The sequence below is a fragment of the Crocuta crocuta genome, unplaced genomic scaffold (assembly GCF_008692635.1).
Source record: "Crocuta crocuta isolate KB4526 unplaced genomic scaffold, BGI_CrCroc_1.0 scaffold218, whole genome shotgun sequence".
Lineage (NCBI taxonomy): Eukaryota > Metazoa > Chordata > Mammalia > Carnivora > Hyaenidae > Crocuta > Crocuta crocuta.
The window spans coordinates 8534974-8540802 of record NW_027533170.1 but is presented as its reverse complement, the minus strand read 5'-3'; positions in this window follow the sequence as shown (position 1 = coordinate 8540802).

Below are 5829 nucleotides of genomic sequence, written 5' to 3'. Positions count from 1 at the left end.
TCTTAAAACTGAATGTTAAAAAAAAACATGGAAGTGGAGTGGAAATTCAAGTTCAAGGAATACAGGGACAATGGGCAGTTTTCAGGGGTGCCTAGCTGGCTTAGTCACTAGAACATGCGACTCTTTTTATCTTTTTTTAATTTATTTTGAGGGAGACAGAGAGAGTGCAAGCAGGGGAAGGGCTGAGAGAGGAGAAAGGTAGAATCCCAAGCAGGTGCTGCGGTCAGTGCACAGAGCCCAACAAGGGGCTTGAACCCACAAAACCGTGAGATCATGACCTGAGACAAAATCAAGAGTCGACGCTTAACTCACTGAGCCACCCAGGTGCCACAAGAGCATGCAGCTCTTGGTCTCAGGGTAGTGAGTTCTTGCCCTACATTGGGTGTAGAGATTTCTTAAAAACAAAAATCTTAAAAAAAATTGTAAAGTTTTCAAATAACTTGTTATTTATTTTTAAGATGGGCAGTAGTGCTTATCAAATCATTTAGGTGTTTACATACCACTTAAAGAATGATGTAACATGTTTATTTTAAAAAGCCAGTACTTACAATAAGCCAGAAAACATATTATAAACTTTCAAATTACGATGAAGAATTTTATATGTTAACTTTAAAAGCTGAAGATTTTGTGGGGGGTGGGGGGTTCATGTGAGCAAAAAAAGTGAAGACTAGTGGTTAGGGGACCTGGGCTGGGCGGCAGGGGGTCCCTTCACCGTTCCTGGGTGCATGGCTGGTGCACAGCTGGGTCCCACAGCTGTCCCATCCCTCCCTCTCCTCGTTACTCACTGTTCCCACTTGTGCTCAAGACAGAGAGCTGCACGAAATGTGAAGTGGATCTTTTTTCCTTTTTTTACATGCTTATTTTTGACAGAGAGCGCAAACGGGGAAGGGACAGAGAGAGAGAGAGGGAGGGAGGGAGGGAGACAGAGGATCCAAAGCAGGGCAGGGGCTCAAACTCGTGAACCACGAGATCATGACCTGAGCCACCCAGGTGCCCCTATGAAGTGGATCCTTGAGCCATTGCATCTCTCAGTTTTACAAGCCTTGTGACTCTGGCCAAGCTAGTCACATCTCTCTAAGCTTCATTAATAATAGTTCAGCACATCAGCACAACACACAGAGCATCACAAAGTTCTACACTTCCTGAATTGCCAAATAGCTGGTGTGTTCAGGGGTCCCGGGCTTGGCTCTTGAACAGGGGCCAGGCCTGGAACAGAAATGACTGCGGCTGTGGGTGTAGGAGCTGGAGGGAACCCGTGCCTGACCTCCAGAGGCAGCGGGAGGTCTGGATTTTTATGGAAAGCCTGCAAATTGGCTAAAATTTTTTTTGTTTGTTTTAATGCTTTTATACTGCGCAGCACGGAAGAAAATGCAGCTTCCAGACACAGACAGCTCAAACGCCTGGCAGCTAGTTGTAACCTTTGGTACAGACAGTAAGGACTCAAAGCAGGGAGTGAGTGGGCTGTGTGGGCTTTTTTGCTGTTGGGCTCTGAATTATAGTGAAGTGAGTAGATTCTTTATGAACTTGAATTCTGGGTGTCCCTTTGGTGTCTTGAAAGATCTTATAATGCGGTGTGATGAGGAAGAAAGCTTTTATACTTTCCCAACCATCAGGAATTTTCACTCAGCATCTCAAGGGCTGACCTGAGTTCAGCAATGTGGAGTGGAAAAAGTTACTGCGCTTCGTTGCGGAAGGAGCGGCACAAGTGGTAGAGGCCCATTTTGACACGTGGAAAATAAAATTGCCCGTGGAAGAGAACAAAGGCGTAATATGTCCCATCTGCCCGGTGGCAAATATATATCTAAATAATTATCGGAGTTTTGAGAGAGTGCCCTGTTCAGTGGGTACCCATGTACAAGCCATTGTGCTGGGCACTCTGAGGAACATGCATGCTTTGTCACCCATCCATTAGAAGGCATTACTCGAATGAGCAAGACGGAAGAACCTGGCATGTGTCTGGTGGTTTGTGCAAAAACTGCGTGGGGAGCCGAAAGCATGCACGACCACTCGGTGAAGATACGAGAGGCCTGGGGACAGCTTCTGTGCAGGAGGACATATTCTACACTGAATGATCTTTTGCACAGTGTGATTTCTTTTTTTATCACCTGCACTTATTACTTAAAACAACAAAGATCCGGGGGCACCTGGGTGGCTCAAGTTGGGTGAGCCTGACTTTGGTCATGGTCTCACAGTATGTGGGTTCGAGGCCCGCATCCGGCTCACCGCTGTCGGCGTGGAGCCCACTTTGGATCCTCTGTCCCCCTTTCTCTCTGCCCTTCCCCCACTTGCACTCTCTCAAAAAAAACCATTTATTTATTTTAAATGTTTATTTTTGAGAGAGAGAGAGAAGCATTCCACGATAAGCTACAACATTTGCCTTTAACCTAGATCACCAAACACATTTTTCCCTGGCAGGAATGCTTCTCACATTCAATTTCTGCTCCTTTGCTGTTCCTCTGAAAAAGCTCTGCCCTCACGGCTTGTGGAAGCAGACCAAGGGAAACAAGATGAATGAGCTGGCCCTCGCCTGGCCCTGGCTGAAATGGTGGCCACGGTTTTCCCCCAACCTACTTTTCTGAAGCCTCTGCAGTGCCTGCTGCCCAGGGTTCATTTCCTTTCCCTACTCTCACTCCTGTCCTCTCTTATGGCTGCAAATTCTATTACATCCGGGGCTGGCCACGTAGTTCCCCACACTGAGCCCTCGGTAAGCCATGTTCCCATCTGGTGCCAGATCTCAGTGGCAGGTACTCATTTAACATTTTCCTTAAATTGGCTATTTAAAAAAAAATCCAGGTATACCATGGCGTTTTGCTTATAAAGGCATCGAGACATTGAAGTGTCGTGACTAAGAGCAAGGGGCTCGAGAAACAGCCCGTCTTGGTTCAAGCCCTGGTCTGCCACTTTGAAGTTAAGTTGGTCAAGTTACTTCTCTTTTATTCAGTTTCCCTCTTTATTTTTTTTATTTTATTAAAAAAATTTTTTTTTTTTTAAATTTCTNCTGTCTCTCTCTCTCTCCTAGAAATAAATAAAACATTAAAAAAATTAAAAAAAAATAATAAAAAAAAATTTCTGAGAGAGAGAGAGACAGACAGAGAGACAGCGTAAGCAGGGGAGGGTCAGAGAGAGGGGGAGTCACAGACTCCGAAACAGGCTCCAGGCTCTGAGCTGGCAGTCAGCACAGAGCCCGACGCGGGGCTCGAACCTACGAACCGTGAGATCATGACCTGAGCTGAAGCCAGATGTTTAACTGACTGAGCCACCCAGGCGCCCCTCAGTTTCCCTCTTTGTAAAACGGGAACAATTACATGGGGCTGGCTGTATGGGTGGAAGTATGAAGTCAATCTCCCCTTCCCGTGGTCCTAAGGGATTGCAATTTCCTGCAGAGATGAAGTCGGTATCCGGTTTGGGTGGGCAAGAGGCCACGTAGCCCTGGTCTGAGATACAGAGGGCACAACCCCAGCCCTCCCTGGGCTAGCAGTAGTCATGGAGCAGGGTCGGGGAGGGGTAGGAAGAAGCCCCAGGGCAGCCCCAGTGGGCCAGTGTGGCTAAGAACCTGTCCGAGGGAGGCTATCGGATCACCCATAAGCCCAGCTCCAAGGCCCCTACATGTTTTAGTTCCAACATACTTCATTTACAAAACACACAAAGATGGTACGAATTTAAAGTACAGGGTACTCCTGAGTAGCTGGGTGACCACAATGATCAAAGTCTGCATTACTGCACGCCAGAAGTCAGTGCTGCTACCACCTAGGGTTACTACGCAAGTTAAGTGAATGAACGCAAGCACTGATCTAAGACCTGGCATCTATTAAGTACAATATACGTGTTGGCTATTATTGATAGCGCTACTATAAATAGAAAACAAATATTTTTCAAATATGCATTTGTTCCACAAGTATGTATTATTATTCCGTGCTACATGCTGTTTTAGGTCCTGGCACATTTGATTTATCAGTGAACAGTGAACGTTTCATTATTCGCTTGCTACATGATCTCAGATGCTTCCAGAACACCTCATGCCTTGACTTTCGGGACGAACTGCCAATGGCTGGGTATACAACGAGACACCCACAGGTGTTGAGTGCCCAGGTGGCTCAGCTGCTTGAGCATCCAACTTTGGCTCAGGTCATGATCTCAAGCCCCACATCGAGCTGTCAACACAGAGCCTGCTTATGGTCCTCTGTCCCCCCTCTCTCTGCCCTTGCCCTGCTCTCTCTCTCTCAAAAATAAACATTAAGGGCGCCTGGGTGGCTCAGTCGGTTAAGCGTCCGACTTCGGATCAGGTCATGATCTCGCGGTCTGTGAGTTTGAGCTCTGCATCGGGCTCTGTGCTGACAGCTCAGAGCCTGGGGTCTGCTTCAGATTCTGTGTCTCCCTCACTCTCTGCCCCTCCCCTGATCACATTGTCTCTGTCTTTCAAAAATAAATAAATATTTTAAAAAAAAACATTAAAAGAACACACACCCACAGTTTTTTTGCGCAAAGGTAGTGAGCTAGTGGGAACTAGACTGTTGAGTTCAACAGGCTCCCTCATTACCTTCTAGTCCTACTTTGGGACCTACTTTACATCTGCCACAGCACATTTACCCACAGACAGGCTGGAATCAAGAAACTTCAAAGGCACATTTTTAGGATGCTTAGCAGTTCCGGCCTCGGTCAACTCTGCCCCACAGCACTTTCTAGGAAGATGGAACCGAACTTTTAATTTAACATTTAACCATCACACGTGCATAGTGGTTACTTTATCGGTTAGCACAGCTCTAAATATTTGGCTTTATAGGGCTTCCCAAGTCACACCCTTAATGATATTAATGATATAATCATTTAGTATTTCCATTCATCTAACATGCTCAAACTCTATTCCAGATAACAAGGGCTGAATAGGACTATAACAGGTCACTGGGCGAATCAAAAAATCCCTACTGCACAGTCTGGGAAATGTGGTGACCTTGTTTCCATCACAAAGCGAGTTGGCGACAGGGCTCGCCCGAACTACCGCCTCCTGACTTCCTCCTGGGAGCTTTGACTCCCGGGTAAGGGATGCGCAGTCACACCCAGAGGGCGTGAGCCGGGCTGGCTTTTCGAGGTTTACAGCAAGCAGCAGAACTGGATTCAGTTCTCAAGTACTTTTAGAATACAGACTGCCTTAAACTCGTACATTTTGTTCAAGTCCACCAACGAGAGTAAGGAGGCTGTCTGGGGGAAATAGAATTAGAAGAGTCTCGCAGGGGAGCAGCCCAATCTCAGCCCATCCGAACCCGCCTTATCTATTGTGATTTAGCTTGCACGGTATTAAAAAACAGATGAGTAGTTGGGCGCGTTAACAGGTTGGTTTTGAACAACTCGTCCAACAGGCTGAGTAAGTAGGTACAACTCCCTCTCCAGCCCGGCTCNCAGCTCGCCGACAGGTTGCCCGTGGCCTTCCGCGCCAGGGTCAGGATGGGCGCCGACCAGCCCTCCGGCCCCACCCGCGGCTTGGCCGCGCTCCGCAGCTCGCCAGGGCTGGGCAGCTGGCTTCGGTCCACAATCTCGAACTCTTCTCCCGGCTCCGGTCCCGGCACCGGCCCCGGTTCCCGCCCCGCCGGGCACCCACTTTCGCCGTCGGCCATCTTAGCCGAGTCACGTGGCCGCGACGGGCGGAGGACTCGGCGCGGGCGGGCGCGCGGGCGGGCACTCTCCAGCCTTCGGCAACTCCCCCCCTTTTGTTCCGTTCGCGAAGTTCTTCCTCTTCACTGCCCCCCCCTTCCTTTCTTTAACCTTAAAAAGGTTCAGTAGAGGGGCGCCTGGGTGGCTCAGTCGGTTAAGCGTCCCACTTCGTTTCAGATCATT